Consider the following 23,571-nt stretch of genomic DNA (forward strand, 5'->3'; position numbering starts at 1 on the left):
GATTGATCGTCCGAAGTTTGCATGTTCGCAATCGATTTATGCTTCGCGAGATGGCTCGTATAATCACGAGCAACCGCAGCGTCCGGAATTCCTCTCTCCCGGCAGTTCATTCATTCGCACAGGTTCTATAATCAACTCGGTCGCTTCAAGCTAAAGGATTTGTCAATGTGCGATTTAACCCGTTTATGCGAGAAATACCCCGCATGCGTCCCACTTTGCTAGCGTTCCCACAAGTAATCCTCGTAAAACATCTCGGCGTTGCCTCTCGTCCATTCAATCTTCCGATGTTTCGCTTAGAAATAATGCGGCTTAATCTGGCTTACATTAACCAGCAGCATAAATACTCAGTTTTTGTCGAACGCATTAAAAGCGGATTATTTGCGCTCGCGGTATTTGCACGACCAACGATAAGCACATACATTAACCTCGTTTACTCGTAATTATTTTGTAGCGTATAAAATCCAAATACTAATTTGATCTTTAATCGTTATAAAATATATATATATCATTTATATATATATATATATATATATATATATATATATAGTTTAAAAAAATATAAAATAAAATATTCTCTGCAATATAATATACAATATATTAATTTTTTCTCAGCGTATAATTTTTATAAAACGATTGTCCATCAATTATATTTTTGCGATTACAAAAACTGCGTATGTGAATCTCTATTCGCATAATTTTGCACGATACATTACGCTAAAGCTGCGGTATCCTAATTAGACCGCGTTTCCACTAAATGCAGTTAATAAAACATCCTGATTAGGGCATTATCGACGCAGCAGCAATAATCGCTCTAATTGCTAATACTATAAAGAAGTAACATAATCGATTCAATGAGAGATTTGATATCATCATTCTACTAAATAGACCATAAAACACATCAAATTGCACGTTAAAGGACTGCGTTTCATCTCTGAAAATTTTCTTGGTGACACGATAAAGCTTAATCCCGAGAGAAACGGGCAAATACGAAGCTCTAAGTGCGCCATCGCCACGTTCGTACATCTTCGGACAGCTCGAAAATCCGACCATACGTTTTTGACCGACGACATGCGGTATCGGAAAGTGGATCTTTGCGTGTATCGTACGTGTGTGCATGTGCATGTGTGTATACATCGAAACTACGACAAGTAAGGAAAGAGAGAAGACGAATGGAAAACGTGCGGAAAAAGAGAAGGAAAAGAAAATATCCCGTTCTATAGCCACTTTCAATCGTATTTTCATTTCCTTCGCAGTCTCGTCCTTCCCGCTTCTTTTCCATTAGCCGATTGTATCCCCCAAGTAGATAAGTCTCACCTAAAATCCGCAATTGTATTCTAAATAAGCGCGATTGAGAGCCGATAATCTCGTTGTTACGAGAGCATTAACACCGGAATGATTCGGAAATAATTTGAACAAAAACGAGTTGAGCGAAAACGTTCTCAAGACAAATGACAACGAAGCATTCTGTTTGAATGACACGTGAAATCTTTATCTCGAAATATAATTCAAGAAGAAGAAAATAAATGTGGAATTTTGCATTAAATTTATGATGTATGTGTTGATTATATATATGAGAGAGTTATATATATAATTGTAAATTTTATATATACATTCTGCTTCTCTATAATATATTCTTTAAGCGGAGTTTAAAGATTTTGAATTTAAATTTCCAAATGAGAGAAATGCACAACAAAAAATTATTATATAAATTTGATATTAATAAATCCTAATATATATGTGTATTATATATTTATAGTTACATAATTATTATATAAATGAATTATTATATCTTTCCAAAATGTAATAAATAATCATAGTCAAGTTTTCTTAAATATAACCAGCCACTTTGCGCATTTCATATAATACGTACACAAAATTGAAATTACATTCAGGAAAGAGATTACCACAACCGCGTTCAGTGCTACTAATGCCGAACAGAGACGAGCGACGAGTAAATAAACGGAAGTCAGCAGACGGGGTAGCTGACCCTCGGGAGAGGGACGGATGCGTACTAGTTCTATTTTGTTTAATTTTGCTCGGCGCGCTTATCCTGCACGATATGTTGGCAGCCAACCGACTGACTCGTATCGACCGAGCTGTCTAGCAGAATGAAATGCACCAGAGTCCATCATCCTCGGAGGGGATTAATTGCAAGCATTGACATAAGGTTTCATTTCAGTTCGTATAACACTCGTTTAATTATCGTGCATCAACTTTCGTAATTACCCACAAATGTGCCTTATCTAAATTAACTCGAACAAAATTTTGTTTCTCTGGGAATAAGAATTTTTAGAAATCAAATTAATGTATGAGAAACTTTTATATTAAAATGGATGGAAATGGCATTTTTCAAATATAAAAGTTTCAAAATTTTTTACGAGTTTTGTCGGTCATACTATTCCCACTATTTTACGAATTCTCATGACTACATGGCGAATGTATTTTATATTTTTATATTTTGGTATGTGACACATATGATCTGTTGAAAAAATGTTTTTCACTATTACTCGTATACCGATATAGACGTGCCGAAGATATCATTGAAAAACCGCAGCTGTCAATCAAATCTTCTTTTATAGATAAAAATTCTTCTCGATGGAAAAATTTATGATTCAGCCACGCGCGATAGAATGTGGAAATAAAATATAGAAGAGAACGTTTAAATATGCTCTCTAATTTCTCTCCAATTCATTATTAAAAGAAGATTGTTCGTGAAAGATTGTCTCAGTAATGTTACTGCATAATCTCATTAATGAAGTACATTATTTTGTTAATTAGATTAATCTTGTAGAGGGATTAGACCCAATGCGGGTAGATTAATTGTGCAAAAAAGAGAAAGGGAAAAGTGAAAGAGAGAGAGACAGACGTAGCGGATGGTAGTGACATTTCCCGGTTGCAGTCAGACGTTTCGCGTCTGTACGAAGGAGAGAGTAAGAGTTCGCAAGATTTCAATGTCCGATTAGGGGTTCAATTTAAAACCGGCGAGGCTGGAATGAAAGTTTGCGTTTGACGGTGCACGTTTGGACGAAATGAAAGTCGGGACACGCCGCGTCGCGTCTCGTCTCGCCATATTCGATCGCGAGAATCGAGAATTTCTACCATATATAATATAGTTGGGCTCCTCTCCGAGTGGTAGAATACATATATATGTATGTATATATATATATATATCTGTCTGCATGTACAAGTACGACGGGTGACGGGGCAAGGATTGGCATATTTAAATTGACTCGATTCCGACGAGAGATCGATTCGTCGCACTCGTTCGAATCACTCTCTTGCCAAATCACTGGATCGCCGTGTAATGCGTGGTTCGCGATTCGAGTAATCCAATATGAACGTAATAGTCTGAGAGATCGTGTTATCGACGCTATATCCAGGACCTCCAAAGCAATTTATAGCGCGTTCGATTAATCAGTTATTTGTCAAACTTTTCAGAAATATCAGTACAGCTTTATTTTCTATTGTAATTTTTTTTTAAATAATGAATATAATGTGTATGCGTGATATAGAATAAAAACAAGTGAAAACCAGGGTGGAAGTAAAGTATATTCGTTTAACTTCGCGACAACAATGCGACCGTGCAAAACGATATAGTTGTTTAAATCCGCGATAGGAGTCAAAGGATACGTATGGCTTGTGAAACTCGCTGCAAGCCCGCGGGATGCGGCATAACGGGCGGGATTAAATCCGCAGCAGTTATAAACATCACCGACCAGCTTACGGTAATTCCATGCTCGGTGTAATGGCATGAGAGCCGCGCGCCTCTCCGCAAACACAAGACCGCAAAGTCGAGAGGCATCTTACTGCGCGGCGCTTACGGTATGCTGTATTTTAATGCCCCGTCTAGAATATCTCGGTCGCGAAATCTCGGTTGTCTCTACCTTGAATTGGCGAGCTCAAAGGATCGCCAGATTGCAATCTATTTTCTGTATGGAAAAACACACCGCGCAATGAAGCGCGCAATTTAGCAGTCTCATCGTCTCATCGAAATCTGCATGGTTTTTCTCTCTCGTATACAGTTCTTTTTATAATATATAAATTTGAAATGTAAAAAGCGAATTGAATTTAAAATAAAAAAAAACTTTACTCTTATAACATTAATGGGAAAAATAATTAAATATAAAAATTTAGATAATAAAACGAAAAAGCTCTGAAAATATAATTAATTGTAAAGCTAGCAGAAAAAAGATTATAAAAAATAGTTTTGACAAAGCATATGACATTTTTTATTACACAAAAATTTGAACTAAAAATTTTATATAGAAAACATTGATAATGTAGTGAATATAATTTATGTCGGCATTTTGTTGCGCGCATTGCGTTTATGATAATTATCTATTTGCAGTATGCAATCTGGCAGATAATTGACGTTGTAGTTTCTAAAACAGTTGTTATAGAAATCCGCGATATAAAGGTTTCAACAGCGTCACGTGTTGCCACAGCGATGTGCCACGTGTGCCACTTAGCAAAGTGCATCTCTGAATGGAAGCAGCAACTTTTGCGACAAAGAGATAAATGTACACCTCGATCGGATAATGTCAAAGGAGGGTCCGCGTTCCGTAATTCCGCAATTTCCTTCCTGGAGGCCAACTAACGCTCTTTGCGGGATTAGAAGAAACATATCCCTCATGAGAAGTAGAATAATTTCGCGCTCCCTTTGATCGTTCTCGCGGCTATTTACACGTGTGCATTCGCGAGAAATAATGACAAACTTTCACAACAGCTGTGAATAATACCATGACGTAGACTCTTAATTTACAATGACAAAAAATTTTCAGATAATTAATTATTATCCCTTTTAATTATTCTATAAAGTTTGATTTATTAATATGAAAAATAAGGGTTGAAAAAAATGTTGTAGAAAATTATTTTTCATGAAATTGTCAAGTTGTAAAATTCTAATCACTAAAGTCGGAAATTTAAATTCAAATATTTATTTCACAATGTGAATTTTCACTACATGTATTTTAATTAATCGATCTCCCCTTAAGAAGCCCCTATCAACCTGTAGATCTACAAGGTGAGAATTTAGGCAGCGTTGGACGGATTGTTAAACCGACATTAATTCCGTATCAGCGAGTGCCTACAAAGCAGCGTACGCTGACCTTAGTTGGATTGCGTTTGCATTACGAACTCGAGTGGAACGTCACGGTTATGCCACCACAATTTACAGTTCACACGTCATGAACTGTCGACGGATGACCAATTCGTGCAATTTCGCGGCCCCACTGCCCATCTCTCCCTCCCTATCTAACACCCTTTTGCATCCCGCCGCGGGGGAGAACGCGGAGCGATTCTGGTATAGAGAACTCTAAAGGGAAGATCACATCTGCGCATTGAGCTAAATTTAGTTTCAATCGTGCAACCGCTCAGAATATTGATCGCGAGACAGAGAGTCACGAATTAACGAGGCGAAGCATCGCGCGAATGTACAAAAAGAGAGAATTCCATTTCGCGATTTCGCAAGCGAGCCGGAAACACAAGTGAAATTATTTTACAAGACATTTTTCCTCTCGCGTGAATGTAAAATTAGAAATTTTTTTTTTTTTTTTTTAACATTGATCGGAACAATGGAACGTATTCGTCGAGAGATCTGGAATTGTCCGAAATATAATCGGGACGTTATATATGATCGTAAATTGGTAGCGCACTTTTTTTCTCGTCACGACATCGATAACGACATATCAACATATAATTGCTTGATTGATCAAATACGTACAAGTCATTTTTACAACGAAATAATACGAGTATGCGAGGAATAATACGGGCAGTTTACGAGAGCGATTGTACGCTCGCTAGCAGACCGCAATACGCTCGTCAGCAGACACTCACATCGTCCGAGAGAGATTGCGCGAGACACGCGCGGGCACTCTTCATCAGAAATGAGAGAGTTATTTATCAGGGCTCGCATTAATCATAAGGATATCAAGCCGCTTGACATTTCATCAACATCGCGCACGTGCGCGCAGAGAGAGAATCGCGGAAAGAGCACTCGGTCGGAGATAAAACAAGACGGATGAAGGTTGCGACGTACTTTCGAAGAGACCCGGAGAAAAATGTTGCCCCGTGACGCATCTCGTGCGCTCCACTTATATAAGAATTTGATTATGAAGATCGAGCGTCGCGAGTCGACGCGATATATCGTGTCGAGACAAAACAAGATAGATCGCGCATCCTGGACCGATCGACCGATCTTACAATTAGACAAACGTAGAATATTCGTTCCGGGTACCATGCACATTTTCTCCTCGACGCTTATCTCTTTATTTCGCTCAACCATCGCGTTTTATCGACCATAGCGCGACCACGGATCCATTTGTTACGAAGATTTGCTGGGACTAGTGCAAGTTCGCGCCTTTACGCGGAGTTACAAAATGGCGGGTTGGACGTAACGAGGATTTATCGCGGCCTTGCTGGAAAGAAAATACATCACGACACGTTTGACCTCGACCGACTAGAGCAAAAACGATAGATTAACAACCGCGGTAGCAATTTGTCATCTCACGTTGCCTGCGCTGCCACCGCCACGTTATCCCTAAAACGATGTTTTATGTCTTTCGTCGTCCCTTTCTCTCTCTCTCTCTCTCCCTCTCACTATATTAGTTCTCGCTCCAACCGGAGACCCTCGCAAGTAAAATTATCAAGCGCAATGCAGCCTAGGAGATGCGGTTCTATTTCGATAGAATATCGGCGAGCAGTGCTCGAGAAATCAAACGTAATATCGTTTCGCGGATTCGCTTCGAGGATTACCGCGTTTGCGACAAATAGATAGCAAGGAATAACGCGATTTTTCCTTCGCGACTGATGTTCGTATATATCTCCCGAAAATGTATAGACGCTTATTGTTAGTTGTCATAACGGAGGATTGTTATCGTACTGCGCGCATGCATCGCGTGATTTATATTCACTTTCGATACCTATGCTATCGATTGTTTCCCCGGCGTGGAAGGAAATCTCGTGCGGTAGTAATAATTTAAGCTCGGTAAACCAATCGAGTGAACAAACGCATCGACAACAAGCTGATCAATAGCGTATTCATAATTCTCGCCACGTATCGAATCGTTCGATATAAACTGTAAATGAAGGAAATTTCGCGAATTAATAATTTAAAGCGTAAACTCTCGTTATACGATTATAAATTCCCAGAAATCAAACTTGAATATTTTTTTTTTTTTTTTCGTAAGAATTTACCCGTGCTATTCAATTCTTATATAAAATCGCAAAGTGTTAGCGCGCGCGAGTGAAATATATGTAACTAACTATTCGATCTGCATGCAGGTACAACTCTCGACGTAGTCTATTGCAAGCGAGCGCTCACATTGTCGAGCATACAAAATATTACTCGTCGGTACTGATAGGACAATCTGCACAGTTAGCAAAACGCGATACACGTCCCGTTGCGTTAACTTGTTGACAATCGGACGTAATTACCGCGGACTTGGCATCGCGCCGTCCACAATTTCACTAGCCGCACCCTGATATTGCGTATGTCCACCGCAGACTATCGGTTAGCTGCACTTTAAATGCGCATAAAATACGCGCGTCTGTATCGGGTGACAAATGATATTCAACCCGTAATGAATATGAACAAGAATTATCCGGGTGAATAAGCAATTTGTCAATGTTTAAACCGACGTTTTCACAAAGCGCCGATAATTACCGCAACAAGATAATACGTTACATTATACAAAGTGTCCGAAAATTATATCGTATCCTTATGTTTCATAATAAATTTTCTAGCCAATTTAGAGGTGATTTTTGTTTAAGAAAAATCTCGAGTCGTCAACAGAATTTTGAATTATCGAATTATAAGTAAAAAAGAAAGATTTTTTGCAAATTATAAACTTTGTGAAATTAAAAGATTAACAAAAATATATTCTTTAGTTAAATTTAAGTTAAGAGAGAGAGAGAGTTTACTCTGAATAGAATTTTAATTTTAATTTTAACTGATCTTAAAGAATCTATTAAAAGAACATCCTGTAATTGTGAGACATCCTATATATAATCATATGCTTGTATTCCATATAAATAATACAAATTATAGCATTGATATAATTTGTTATATTAAGCATTCTAGTGTATAATAATCTATCCAATGTGAATTTTTAATTTTCCAATAAATTATTACAATAACATATACTTCGTGCAATAATTATCAGCTGCTCGTGTATTATCTCGAAACTGTCACAAACTTGCAAAATCACGGTCAACAAGAGAATTGTTGCAACATGTAGAGATCAGCGTTGTAAATTCAATTACGAAACAAATATTTGCTGTGCCTGACAAGTTCGTCGGACTGGATATCCGCGAGATAAGTTAAAAAAAAATGAAACTTCGATATAGTCACGAGAAAGAAGACGTTTACTTTAGATTGAACTCGCTGAATAAAAGCAGAAGGACACGTCCCCGCCGCAAACGATACATCGCGCAAGCCGGTACATGCAGTCCGACACGAAGTTTGTGCGGGCTGAGGGTTTATTGTCAAAGAATAGTTTACAGTCACGCGCGCTGGGCGAAAGATGGCCACGGCATACGTGAACACGTAACCGTCTAGGAACGGTTTTCACGGACATTCAAGCTGCAGCAGCATCGAGGACGAGCGAAAGGGGCACGGAAGAATTCCTTGCACTCGGGGCATCCATGCGGAGAATTCCGGGCACGTAAATCTTGGCAAATCTTACGAACGGCTCTCTCAACCCTCGTAGCTCCCTCTTCTCTTCCCCTCCCTCCCTCCCTCATCGCTGTATTCCGTCCTCTCTCGGAGAGGAGATCCTGTGTTTGTGGCATCGCTTTGATTCACTCCGCGGTCTTTTATTCCGTATTTTTGACAAGGTCGGTAACAGAGAGACGTGGTAGGAGAATGCGAGAGAGCGTTTCCGCGGTGAAATTCTGCCTGAAAACCGCGGGATATTTCCTTTTAACCGTATTTCAAAGTCCCTTAGGCGAATACCGGTCCGTGTACATGTACTCCGTTGAACTATATGAACGCGCGGGCTGCGCGTATATATCTCTCGGTCTCTCTTTCAATTTCAATCCTCGAGGTAAACACGCGAGGGGGAAAAAAACGCGGGACTTTAATACCCACGTCCGGTTCCGATATTAAATAAAATGCAAATTTTTCGAACACATGAACACATATATACCGGGACGCGTTTCGCTACTCGTGTGTAAACAGTCAGCGTGTTTCTTCACCCACAATGCGATTTCGCTCAAACAAATCTTACGCGCAGAACTCTGCGATATTTGACACACACAATGCTTTCATGTTTTTTTTTTATTTCGCAATTATATCATAGAGATATTTAACCGGTTTGTACATCCGACAAGTATACAAAAAAATCCACGTATTTTTTAATTGACAGAAAAAAGAAAGAAAGAAAGAGCGAGCGAACGAACAACGTAAAAAGAATCTTAAATTTTCTTTCAAATTTTTTATGAGATTATTTCACATTATTTATGAGATTATTATGAAAATATTTCACATCAAAATTATTTTACATTTAGATTTGGTAGAGCTACTACTTTCCTGCGACTATATGTTTTACGTGTTGACAATTATACATAATAAATACTTAAGTAAATAATCGATACAAAGAGTATATATACATGTATAAAGCAATACTAGAGAATGAGCAGGTCTCGATATACAAAAGGAATTTCTTAGACTCGCGTAAAACGAGTGTTAAATTTATCACCGGCTAAAAGCTGACAGCTTCCGGACGCGCAGATTCTTTACGGTCGGACAAGCAACGAAATCCGACGAAATGTCGTTCTTTCTCTCCGAGATGTGAGATATTAGAAGTTAATCTCTCTCGATGAGATAGAGAAAAATAAGATTACGCGAACGTTAACGCGAATAATAACCGGTGGTATTATTTAGCGAGATAAAGCGCGATTAATATCAGAAGGTAATCCACGTCAACGGTTTAACGCTGTGCGCGAGGTAACACCTTGCGTAATAGCGACGGTCGCGTATTTAGCGAGACATAAACGCGAAATCGCATTGAAACACACCGTAGATAACGTATTACGGCGAAGATGTTCGCGGAGCGAGAGACGAGCTGTGCATAGAGCGTGTTGTTATCGATCTTCGTGTCTAGGCTGTATAGGGATGCTGCGACGCGGTGTAGGAATCCGTGACGCCACCCCCCTTTCCCCTTCACGGTGAACGAAGTTATTATTTGATAATGCTCGTTGGCACTAATGAAACTATACTGTAAGATGAATATGCCCGCTCGTGCGTTGACGTGTTTCCCTTCTTAGGGTGACGTCAAAGCGACAGAACGAGAGAGGTAGAGAGATGAAGATTGAAAGGAAGAGGGAGAGAAAAAGATAGCGAAAGTCTCTTCGCCCGTTAAGTCATAAACTCGAATAACTTCGGCACGGTATCTTAACCCGCAAATTGACCAAGAAGAAAGTTGGGCTAATTTTCGTGCCGACGCGACACGACCGGATCTTTCTTCTCCGGCCTCCGAATGCGAACGAACGGGCCGTGTAATCTCAAGCGTAGCCCGACGTAAGTTTAACGAATCGAGTCACTATATACACGCAAGCCGTTATCATCTCCAACGTAAACCGTGGAACTAATTGCTTTCGCTGGAGCGAAATGGAATAGCGCGGGTGTCGGCGGATCACGCGGCAGATTGGACATTGTGCCTGGTTAAATTTAGACGCCATATAGACTACACGCCGGACTAATTTTAATATAATATTCTCTATAGCGGGATTTTAGCAGCTTCCACCAGATTGTTCAATCGCCCTGATGGTTAATGGAGAGTCAACGCTCTCTACGTTCTGGTTTCTCTCTCTCTCTCTCTCTCTCTCTCTACCTGGGGAAAGGGAAAAGGGATGGAAGAGAAGGGGGTGCCTCGGCGTTAATAGTTCATACTGTGTAATTTATGCGCATACTCTACGACCATAATTTATGTAGCACATCATACACGGTTTAAATGCCTATTATCGGTCAATCACTACTAACGTCCCCTGTATTTTTTTCTCGACTGCACGTATGTTGTGTAATGCACAGCTTTCTTTTCGTTTACTTATAGCCAAACAGAATATGCTCGGAATCGTATGTTGACGCCGACGAATACGATCTCGCGTCACGATCGCGCGCGTAACGCCGATGTAGCACGTTTTAGCTCTACCCATCGTCTACAAAGTTCGGTTAATAATTTTGAACTTTCGTTGTTTCACGCTAGCGTGATTTTCCCTTCCGGGGAAAATGGTGCGACGTAAAATTCGACATACAATCCTGAGCGCGTGATTTTAATCCTATAATATATTTTAGTATATTTATACGTACTCTCTTTCTCTTATAGATTTTATGTTTCTCTCGGTGGACAATAAAGACTAGTTTATATCAGTATTATTATTTAACAAAATTTACATTAAAGTTTTTTAATAATTTATAAATCAAAATTTGGCGCGTGATTTTAATCCTATAATATATTTTAGTATATTTATACGTACTCTCTTTCTCTTATAGATTTTATGTTTCTCTCGGTGGACAATAAAGACTAGTTTATATCAGTATTATTATTTAACAAAATTTACGTTAAAGTTTTTAAATAATTTATAAATAAAAATTTGGATAATTATCTTTATTTGTCAGTTGTACCAAAAACCTAATGTAATGTAAAATATTATTTTGTTAAAATTTTATTGTTACAATAAATACGTGCATATATCGCGATCCTACATACTTGTCTCATTTTTTATTTCTCGTAAAATTTATTACTGTATTTATTAAGATGCAAATGTTATGGTAAGATTCTATCTTCCTTCAAATCATCTTTTCATCACATTTAAAGTTGGCAAATAGCGAATGCAGTTTATTTATGAAACTCTAGCAGTCTGCCTGCGGCTTACGGTAATTACATAGATGTATTTGTCAGACTCTGCTATGCCATACTCTTGTGGATCTAGCTGTTTCAACAGCTGCAATAGAGAATTCTTGATAAACATCACTGCTACGGAGTAATTACAGGCTTAATCTGTTAAGCCGCTACGAAGCGCTATAATCAATGAAAGAATAATTTCGAACAATTTTACCAAACATAAAGTTTGCATCTCATTAATCTCATTAAATATAAACTCGTTTAGCAATTTAACATACGAAACTCTTGGATTACACTCCTGATACTGTAAGAGTATACAAATTAAACGTAATTTGTTCGAGTTAAAGAGATACTCTTTAATAGTTAACAAATGTTTAATAGTTAACAAATGTTTACCGTAAAAACGAGTTAATAGCTTTCAGCTTTAATATGTTTGCGAAATAAATCAATGGGAAGAGAATAAATGGGAAGAGAAGAGGCCGTCGAGGCAAAAGGCTGACGAAACTAAATACTCCTATTTAAAGCGATACTCGCGGGGTTGCTCGCTCCGGGGTTACCAAAGGAACTCCGTGGAGAGAGAAAGAGGGAGGGATGAGCGAAAGAAAGATACAAGTATTATTCTCTCTGGAAACTGCATTTTCCGCGATTCAAGCATCATGAATGAAAAGCAGAAAGAATGGATTCGCTTCCATTCCGAGGGAAATGGCGAGAGGGCGGCGGCACGTTACGGTCTTAAAGGGTGGAGAGAAGAGTACGGCGATGTGCGATGGAGGAGGAGAGAAATGGTGGAACGAAAACGCGAAAGGCCGACGCGAGACGCAACCGAAGCGATGCCGCAAAAATGGGCAAAGTTCTAAAGGAAGGTCGGAAGTGAGAAAGCGGAAATGGCGACGCGATGATGCCGGTCGGCTCGTGTCACCTCTTCTTTTTTTCTTCTCTCGCCTTCTCCGCTTGCCTCTTTTCTTCATTTTCTTCTTTCTCCTCGTACTTTCCACGGCTCCAAGATCGAAGATTAAAGTCTTACCCGCGTGACTCCCAACGTAATTACTTCGGTTCTCTTTCATCTTCGCTCTATCTGTCGCTTCGAGCAAATTCACGTTGACACCTTCGCCCGCGGTCAACCTGTTCGCCAAAGATCCTTAAGTGCGACGGTTTATTTGCTGTGGTTTCGTGCAGACAGGAAATTTAGCAAGGGATGCCCTTCGGGGACCGGTGAATTCGCGGGATTCGTGTCTCACACGATCGTTTTTCTTAATGAAATCGAAATTTGGAAACCCGATTCGCCGTCGTGATATATCTATGCTAACGATGCTTGAGCGTACTCATTATGAAACTTTGCTTGTTACTCCGCGCGTTTCAAAAGCTTTCGCTCCGCTTTGTTAAACTCTTACGCGTACGCCTCGCGAATAAAATAATGCGACAACGAAATGATGAAACTTTCTCATTGTGATCCGTCGAAAACTCGACAAATAATGGATCGAGAGTCGATCGGGATAATTATGACACTGCGTGTTGTTTTCCAATATAATCACTATTTTCGATTGCGTATATAATCAGATGTAATAATTATAATCGCATACATTTTCATTATTTTACTCGTTGAATAAAATTCCATCACGCATTCGTTATACGTTTGATAATACGCTTACTCCTTTCTCATATCGAATAAAACAATGGCGGAAATGGCGAAACTTTCTCATTGTTTAACCGATATATTGTTTAATATTAACCGACTCTAAATGTCCGTCGCCTAGATACAGTGCCGCGATAAAACTATATGCATGCTGATTCAATTCCGCAAACCCCTGAAAGTCTCGTGTACCGTATAAGCGCATTGCTATATTTCTCTCTACAGTTCAAACTGCGAATGGAAGAGACTGTTTGCGGTAGCTACGATAGCAAGAGTGCGCCAGTGGCTGAACGAATATACCCGGTTCCCATCCACGGGGCGCGATCGTTACAGAAACGAGAGTGCCACTTAAATCGTGTCTCCTCTTTTTTCCTTCGCCCTTTCTATTTTCCACGGGCGCACCGGTAGTGTCGGGGTATCCTTTTCTCATTCAATGCGTTTCCGTTTCCGTTTGCGAGGAAAATCCTTTCGGGTCCCGTGATGGTACAGGCGTGCTCCCCGGGCTGCCGAGGAAAATACAATGAGAAAATCCGCTTCCGATTTTCGCGCGCGATATCGAGACCCAGGACGCAACGGCGAGGCGAGATCGGCAATTGTTCCCGTCGTCGATTCCGTACGATCCCCTTTAAAGAACCGCCACGCGGAATGGATTCGTCGATGCGACGGTACGCTAACCGCAAATCGAAAGAGATTTATCAATTGCTCCAAGTGTCCGATCATCGCGATTGACAGCGCAATCACGTGTCCGCAGACGTTCATTGACGACCTCCATTGGACCGCGTCCCGCGTTTTTATCCGCAGCATTTCTCTGATGGAACTTTATGTATCCGCGAGGGAAGCCTAGCGTAGAAAGTGTCGAGGGCTGATAAAAAAATATATCAGAAGCATGCCAACGTAGCAAATTTTCCCGCAACTGTATTGCGAGATGCAATATTGTCCGTAGAACGGTTCGACCGAAAGTAACACGAAGGCGAAGCCTCATATAAAATTTCATCTCGCGTTATATAAGCCGTTTATTTTTTAATTAAAAATATCGTTATGCGTGATTTCCCGGCGACGACATAATTTCGCCGCAGCGGCGAGCAAATTCGATGCAAATTATCCCATAAGTTACGTCGGAGCCTAAATAGATCGTAACGTTAAATGTGTAACGTTCAATTAACAAACTTCAATTTTGTTGCGAGTTAATGCACGATTATATAAAATTTCTACCTAACAACTATAATGCATTATTGCTACGGGAACAAGTCGTAATAATTACAACGATATTAATTGCGTTTATTTTATGTAATTTATATTACACACATTTAGCGATAAATGTCGCAAGAATAAAATAAAAAATTATATATATAATTTTTCTTATCTTATTTTTGTGACATTTATATATAATATGTATGTATATATATTAGAATAAATATAGTTTTTCAAAATATTGCGATGTTTTAAATGCGACTTTCTTTTATTATAAGTGCAATGTAAAGCAGTAAGATTGAAAATTTATCGACACAAGAAACAGAGATGAATTTATGAACGTAGTCATAACTTTCGCTCGCAACAGTATCCCGTGGAATCTGTCGTATTAGAAAAATATCGTTTCAATTAGCGTAACAACGTGAAAGCAACGTGATGTCCGGCCGATACACTGACGGGCCACCGGCCGTCTTGATTAAATCTGGCATTAAACAGGACATCAGTTCGACGCGGCGGCAAGGGAAATAGAGAAAAACCGCAGCGAGGGAAATCGCGCCTCGTCGCGTCTAATGAAATCGCACGGCAGACGAGAGGAGAACGCAAATGGAGCGGTAGCGAGACACGTGTCCGGAATGTATGTAATACCGATATACCGCTTCTCCCTCGCGCCGAGATGAGAAGACGAAAGGAGAGTGCCGAGCCTCATCCATCACACAAGAACGCGAGAATTCGCACGGGAGAAGGAGAGGGAGAACCGATCTCTGCGGTGTCATCTGCGGACGCGGGGTAACCCCTTTTCGGCGCGTTTTGCTCCAGATCCTAGAGCCGAGGATGACGTCGGAGACACGGGAGAGACGTAACCGGAGGGGATGAAAAGCGAGCACCAGCCGAGCATCCAAGCTTTCGATGCATTCCATTATGGTAATGCGACCTCGCGCGTCTCTTGAAAATTATGTTGATGTTATGCCGCATCCCCCTTTCGCGCCGTCATCACCATACCATCACTGTACCGTTGCCCTTATCCTCTCTGACCCTCTGACCTCCGACGACACGGGGGCGAAAGCGGTCGCCTTATTCTCTCCCCCCTCGGCCCAACGCGTTTTTATCTCGAATTCATAAAATACAATTATCTCTCTTTCGAGACTCGCAGCGTCGTATCTCTTCATCCGCGCACCGTCTCTCCATAATTCCTCCCTTTTTTCCCCTTTCCGGTATCTCTTTCGCGTCCCGCCTCCCTTCCTTACCAGAAACTACTCGAAGGAATCCGACCTCTACAACTCGTGCTATCCGGACTCGTCGTCCCTCTATTCTCCCGCCGTCCTCCCGAGTTGTTCCGCATCGTTCCTCAAGCGTGATACTCGCGCGCTACTCGAGAGTACCGCTCTTAAACGGAATTATAGTCAAAAGTGACACTATATACGATACGTTTGCACACACGCGAGTCTGAATCGGAGGAATGAAATACGACGGCGGGAAGCGAGGCGACGGCCGCCACCGCCGTTGAGGAAACGGAGAGGTCGAAGAGTAACTCCACCTCCATTCCACCTCGGGAATTCCCTGTCAGAGATGGCTACGGAGGATTCACGGAGAAGCAATGGCGGCCGTGCATCATCTGTACGAAAGGACCGGGGGACGTTATTCGTCTGGCCGACGTTCTCAAAGTGGTTTTGTCAAGGCACGTCGATGAGAACGAATGGCGCTTTTCGCTGGCGGTTTTCACTCAGTCTTCCGCGAATGGAAACTTCACCATTTTTCAACGGCTAAGAATTCTTGCCGCTGCCAATCTCGAAATCCCAGCCGCGACAAATAATCCCGTAATTTAATATCACGATTTTACAAACGCGAAATTTCATAATTATAAAAAAAAATATTTGTTGTATTTAATCTGCACGCATATGTGCATTGTTTTATACGAATTATCGTAATATAAAAATATGAGTTTTGAGAATAAAAAAATATGTGCTTTATTTTTTGGGGAATTTTTTTTCTGAAAAATGTATAATTCAAAAAATAAACTTGGACGCGCGCGAGCTTCGATGCCATAAATCTCCTCTGTGCAAGATTGTTCCCTACACGTTCGTGTGTATAAAGAAACACGATAGTAGCATGCACGAAATATTTAATAATGAGCGCTTCAAGCTGCCTTCCGGGATGCGTGCAGCGTGTTTTGCGTTCGTCTTTATGATTTCGCACGACCGAGAGAAACCGTCGCTCGCTCGTTCTACCGTAACCGTTGCTTTAACGAGACGTTGATAATATATAGCTCCATTTGTGAACGGGTGTCTACCGCGGTTTATTAACGCTTCTTCGAGACCGTTAGCTGTGTAATCGATAAAGGATATTACACGGAAACCGGGCCGCTGCGCAAATTTATCGGCACTAACGTACACAGCTATATATTCATTTGCGAACAAATAAATATTTTTCGTTTACTCCGAATGGGAAAAATATAGAAAATAAATTTGGTACATTTGGAAATAAATATTCGTATATTAAATTCTGGAGGAAGTGCCCCGTGAATATACAGTATCGAAATTATCCGATGCGTTTTGAATTATGTAATAAAAGAGATATATGAATATATGTATAATTTCATAATATTGATTTATTCATATATATTTACGCATTATTTGCTATAATGAAGTATCGTTTATTGAACGAAATGCATCAACTTAAAGCGTAAACACGTACACAAATATTCTAATATTTATATCCGCGCATTTCAAAATTATTTCGAGGCGCGCATTCGATAAAAGTCGTAATAAAATGCGTTTGTATATATCACTTTTGTTCATATGACCCAATTTTACGTAGTTATTGAAGCAAACGGGTAATGAAAGAGCTGCGTCATGTCAAGCACATTCATGTTTATTAATTGAAAGTCATTTCTGCTCGACAATAAAGTGCAGATAAATAACTGTGCGCCATTAAAAAAAAAGGAAAGGGATAGAAGGGGACGTTTCGTTGCCAATAAACGTGCGCAATTGAGCTTCAAAAGCTGTTGTGAAAGCTGGATACTCTTCGTTTCGCCTATATTGAGTGTCGCTTTTTGTTATAACTGTGATGGATTTCTGCCCGAAGCTTATTCACACGCGACGCTGCACAAATCATATACGTGAAACGCGCTATGATTATTGAGATATTAATCGATATAACATATCATATTTACGTAATCGATACATCATTCGAGAAAGGGAGAGAAACGCGATGGAGTGAAAGATTTATAGAAACGCTTCGTATATATGCTACATGAACGACGTGTAAATGTTGAAGACTCCATCGTCTTACAATATGCGTTGTCGAAAATAATTCAAACTATATTTGAAGGAAAATTTACGTACAATTGCGGAATCTGCTTTCCGGTACGAAACTTTTATACTTTCGTCGAGATAAAAATCTTAACACATTTTAAAGGGAAAAATTGAGTACGTGTCTGAGAATTTATTCGGTGCTTAGATCGAGTTTTCTCTAGACACCGGAAACTGTTTTGCACCCGCGCGGGAGCTATTCCGGCGGCTTCTCAAAGATTTCGCGTGAGGGAAAAATTTTTCCTGGCGAGCGTATTTTTACGCGCTGAGTAAAAATACGTGTGCAACGTCACGAGCGCGAATAAACCGGCGACCCTTGTAAATCGTGTACGCCAGATAGGTATACGTAACGCAAACCTTTGTCGATCGACGAAGCTCACGATTGTAATATTTCGACCGTATGCGATCTACGAAAATTGACACGATTTAGAAAATTGCCACACACATATTGTACGTAAAATACTTGGAGAATGTTACTTCGAGCATGGTATACCGAAACTTCGAAATAATATCTTCAAATAGCGTAGAAAGGGGACTAGATTTCTCAATATCACGGTGCATAGAAAAACGAGACGTGAAAACAACGCAGGATGCAACATGAAAATAAATGTTATTAATATCGCAAAACACTTTTTCGTGCCTTAAAAAAAATATGCAAGAAAATTTACAAAAGTATATGTGTGTGTATTATAAAAAACAAACATGATATTTTACAGGGGATTAATTAATTAAAAATTTAATTCAATTATATATTTTTTGTTGGTGCTTGCAAATAAAAATGCCAATTAATAAAATCTCAAACTTGAGATAGACTGTTAGTTTTTGTTGCATGCTTATATATGAGCAGAGCCAAAATAGCGCGCACAAGATATATCGTATAAAAAGTTTTATCAAGCTCTTCTTGCTGCTTACATGCCGTAAACGTTAGTAAATACACCGAGGTGACAGTCGCATAGTTTTCAGGCGAGGTCTGCGACGCGAGACATATCTCTCTCATGAAACGAGCGAAAAGCTGCCAAGAGGTCTTCGTCGCCGACTGCAGGGCAATGTTGCACCGGCACGTAACTGCGACCGGTATAGTGGGCAAGAGAAATGTGGCGGAGAGGTGTATAATTTTTCCCTTGGCGATGCTAAAATGAAATAGGGAAAGAGAGCCAGTGGGGAGAAGATGACGGTGGGAAAACGGGAACGGCGGGGGAGAAAATCGAGAGAGAGAAACGTGGCTAACGGTGAAAAAATGTGGAAGAGAAAATGCGAGAGAGAAAGAAACACGAGACATGGCGAGGGTAGAAAGAAAAAAAGCTTGAACCATGAAGAAGGGAAGAAACGCGCGGAGAAACGTCACGGATAAAATTAAAAACGACCAGCCGAGCGTGTTCTTTTTGGTGCGGTCGGTGATATTCGAAATCACTGAGGTCCCCCCGTTATTAAATCTGGCATCTCGTCGCGGATGCAAACGTATATTAAAATTTCTCGCCGATCTAGTTGCTCCATTTCCAGGAGCAACTGAAAACTCGTAACGCGCGAGTGAAAAATCACCTGGATATATCTGCGCGGATGCCGTACTACAATGCGGTGGAACATTGATTGATATCTGAGCTTATCGTGAAACGCGCTCTCCGCTCGTCATGCACAATTCGAAGCCAAAATGTCGTAACAGGTAATAGATATTGCCCAATGGTTCGCATATATTACGATGATAGAATTCAGCACAGTTTCGTTATTACAACAAAGTCCTCCCCGTATGTAATTAACGCATAAACTGCACAATCATTAAATTACATTAATTTCGTAAATTCATATATTCAAAATAATTACATAAAATTATATAATGTAACGCGATATTCCTCTCCTATACAACAATATAACAGAAATTTATATCACCCACGTAGAAATTATTTTCTCGTCACGAAATGTGCAAAATAATATTCGTCAATTAGCAAAATGAGATTTTCGGTGTTTTTCCAACCAACGCAACGTTTCAATGTCTCGCCATTATAACATACACGGCGATTAATAAATAAAATTTTAAGCGTTATAAACGTTACACGCCAACTGATTGACCTCGCGACAGCCATCACCGGCACAAGTGCGCAGAAACACCCGGCCCCGACTCTTGCTTGCGCTTGCATATAATTAAAACGTGCTTAGCTACGGTTACATCTGCATGTGCGCTGAGCGAAACGAGCCGCTCGTCCCGTGCCGGAGTTTTCCTGACGCGGGCACAACCGTATCTCGCCTCCCCCGCGGCGTGCAGGACATATAAGAGTTGAGGGGGCGGGCAAAAATGGACGAGAAAATTATGCCGCGACGCGTACCGCGTAGTGCATAAATAATAACCTTGCGGGAAGAGAGGAGGCGGGAACGCAAAGGATGGAGGTCGCCGTCGATTTATCCGCGGGGCCGCAAGTACCCACAGAAAAAAAAAGAAAAGAAAAGTTACGTCGCGAGACGAAGGGGGTGGACGAACAGGAAGGTCGGGACGTGAATCACGTGAGTAACACTGAATAACGACTGTTGGGTTGGGCGTTAGTGCATTTTTTAGCATTTGCATGCATTAAGCAGATACGAAGATTAAGTGCCAACAAGAAATTCGCTTGTTTGTTTGTGGTGTATGATAATGCAAGCGGTGCTCCTCGCGAAAGTATGCAATCTGCTTTCTTTTTAATTATGAGGTATTGTTTATCTGTGTATATGTGGGCTCCGGTTTTGCCGAGTTTTACACAACGCTCTTCCCTCGCTCTACACGTACTCGCTCTTAAACATTCTCGTGAATCACGAATCGCGAAATTAATTGCGTAATACCATACAACTCGCGGTATGAAATTAGGATTACTAAATTGTATTACTTGGCTCATTATGGTACAGATTATATGTTCATGTTTAATAATAACGTATATATATTCTCCGTCATTAAATAGACACATGCAAGTTTCCTTAGTTATTTATGAAATCTGAAATCTCTTTTTAAAAAATATGATAATATGATATAAAATGATGGTGATATAAATTGTACAATATGAGAATAATGATGGGAGAGATATATCTTTTTCATAATTATTTTCATATTACAAAATTTATCATAATTTTTTTAAAAGGGTTACTTATTTATATACACACATACAAATATATATGTATATTGTGTATACACAAGTCGCAATCTGACATATTAATATATATGACATTAATTATGTAAAATGTTATTAAAATTTAATGAAGGTAAAAAATGCAGGGATATTTTTTACGTAATCTTTATACATATATAATAACATTTCTATATGTAATTATATTTTTATTAATTTTATTATATGTTCTTGAGCTCACACAGTGCTTAAAATTATGCTTATTCGCACACGTAAGAACATGGAATAAGCGCGTGCTGGAACTTGCTTATATCATCTTTCTCGTAAAGTACCGACAGCAAGCTTCCGATACCGTAACGTCTCGAATATCCGATTACACGTGCCATTAAACAACAAGTACCACGACTTAAGAAAGTTTAATTTTAACGACCCGGAAACGAGAGAGTTTTTGAACTAATCTGTAGGAACCGGTAATTACGGTGACTCATGACAGTACGTAATTCTTTCCGATCTACCATGAGTACCGCTTAAATTTCGCAAAAAGCGAGGGACTCGTCTCGCGAGGTCGGAGCAGCATAAATCGTAATTATAAACGGATAAATCCGACCGTCGTGTTTGCTCACTAATTGCGGCCATGGAAGTTTAATCGTCCGACAAAATTTACATTTTTACGAGCATCGCTCTGCAAAACCGTGTCCCGGGCTTTCAAATAAAACAACGAAAATCCTGAGGTTGCCCCTCCTTCTCATCTACCGCGTTCAGTCAGTTCGTTTACTCCGTCGCTTTATCAAACAGGTAACGAGCGAACAATTATGCGTGCGGCGCTATACTCTGTCTGTGAATCAGCTCCCACCCGAGACGCGACGCATGAAATAAAAAATAAAATTAAGCATGGAGAATGTTCGTTATTTCCTTTCCATTCGCGAACGGAAAACGCGGCATCGCGGCGCGGCAAACAACAACAAAAAATCGAAATCATGCACAGCGAGTATCGAAGCGTGCGCGCGTTCTAAAATCAACCGGACTAACGCCGTAACAAAGTTAAGATCCGAATGCATACTCGTCACGGAAATGAAATAGTACGCAGTTGGATGTAAAACGGATTTACCGGATCAAACCGTGTAACTGGAAACTCCGTGCGCATCCGCGGTATTCATTATTTGTCTGACACGCGTATTTTCCATCGCGCGTATATTATCCCTAGGCGGAATAATCCCTGAAATACTTGTAACTGTGTAACCGGTGGAATTTTCGGAAGAAAATTCGCGACAGTACGCGGCGGGAAATGGATTTCGAGGAAAAACGGGAAACAAATCTCAATTCAACTTGTCTAAATATCGTTTTGTTATTCTAATTCTCGTGTCTCGCGTTTATCGCGAAATTAAATTCGCATTTTAGTCTCCGTTTTTATATCGCATTGTCGAGACTTTGGTAACACGTTTGTCGTAATTTCGCTACGTTATGTTTCTTCGTTCTACGTTTATCTTCATGCGTCCTGTTTCGCGAGACAAAACACGAAAATCAGCAAATTTTAATTCCGCGCTTGATGATGCCGCTAGCTCTCTCTCCTTCGTCACGAGAAAGAATCGTCGACAATCGGCACGACATCCGTTTTAGGTCTCCAGAGTAATTGGAACGCCACGATCTTAAGACGAATGCTTCCGTCTCATCAACCACAACCGAGTGACCCACAAAAACTAATCGCTCTTCCGCAGCCGTAGCCAAGGGAGAACCCGCCCTCGCAAGAAACTCTCACCGCGACAATACCGTCATCACCACCTCAGCCATCGTAAAACGCCGTAGCTTCCCGGTATAAGCGTCCCGCAACATCGAGATGGATAAATAGAGGGCGAGAAAGGGGGAGACGGAAAGGGTTGCAATGGTAGACGCTATCGCGGGATCGAACGAGCAGAGAGCGATGGAGGAAGGTCATGAAGCGCATCGCGGCGACGAGAGAGAAGTCGTCGTCATCGCGAACGTGCTCGTAACTAATCGCGCCATTTCGAGCAATCCCGTTAGTTAGTACGAGCATCACGTTGGGGGATTTATCTTGGACCGTGGACTGTAGACGGCTTAAGTGGGTGAGGCTTCTCTTACGTCCTCGACCTTCTTCGCCGCATCTCCCTTTACCCCGGTCTTAATCGCACGAGACATTCACCGCGAAGAAGATGTGGATACAGCTTCGTGTTTTCATTTCGCTACGTGTGTGTGTGTGTGTGTGTGTGTGTTCGTGTACCTACAGTCACCGGCTTTCACCGCTCTCGCCTTGTCTTCCCCTTGTCTCCCTAGACGCAGACGTGTGTACATATGTATTCGCTCGCTATATCCTCAAGGGTTACCGACGTCATTCCGAGACCACGTAGGGGATTTCGTCTCGTAAATCTGTTATTTTGGCGGATGTAAAAGGAGATTTAGACGCGGTGTTAACCCTGGCTGTAGTCCTTACGACGACGATATGCAGCCAGATATAGGCGCGACGTTTCTGGGATTCTCCGCCGAGAGATTTTATTTCAATC

This window comes from Prenolepis imparis, unplaced genomic scaffold (assembly GCF_030444845.1).
Source record: "Prenolepis imparis isolate NDT839.2.m4 unplaced genomic scaffold, iyPreImpa1.0 SCAF_6, whole genome shotgun sequence".
Classification (NCBI taxonomy): Eukaryota; Metazoa; Arthropoda; class Insecta; order Hymenoptera; family Formicidae; genus Prenolepis; species Prenolepis imparis.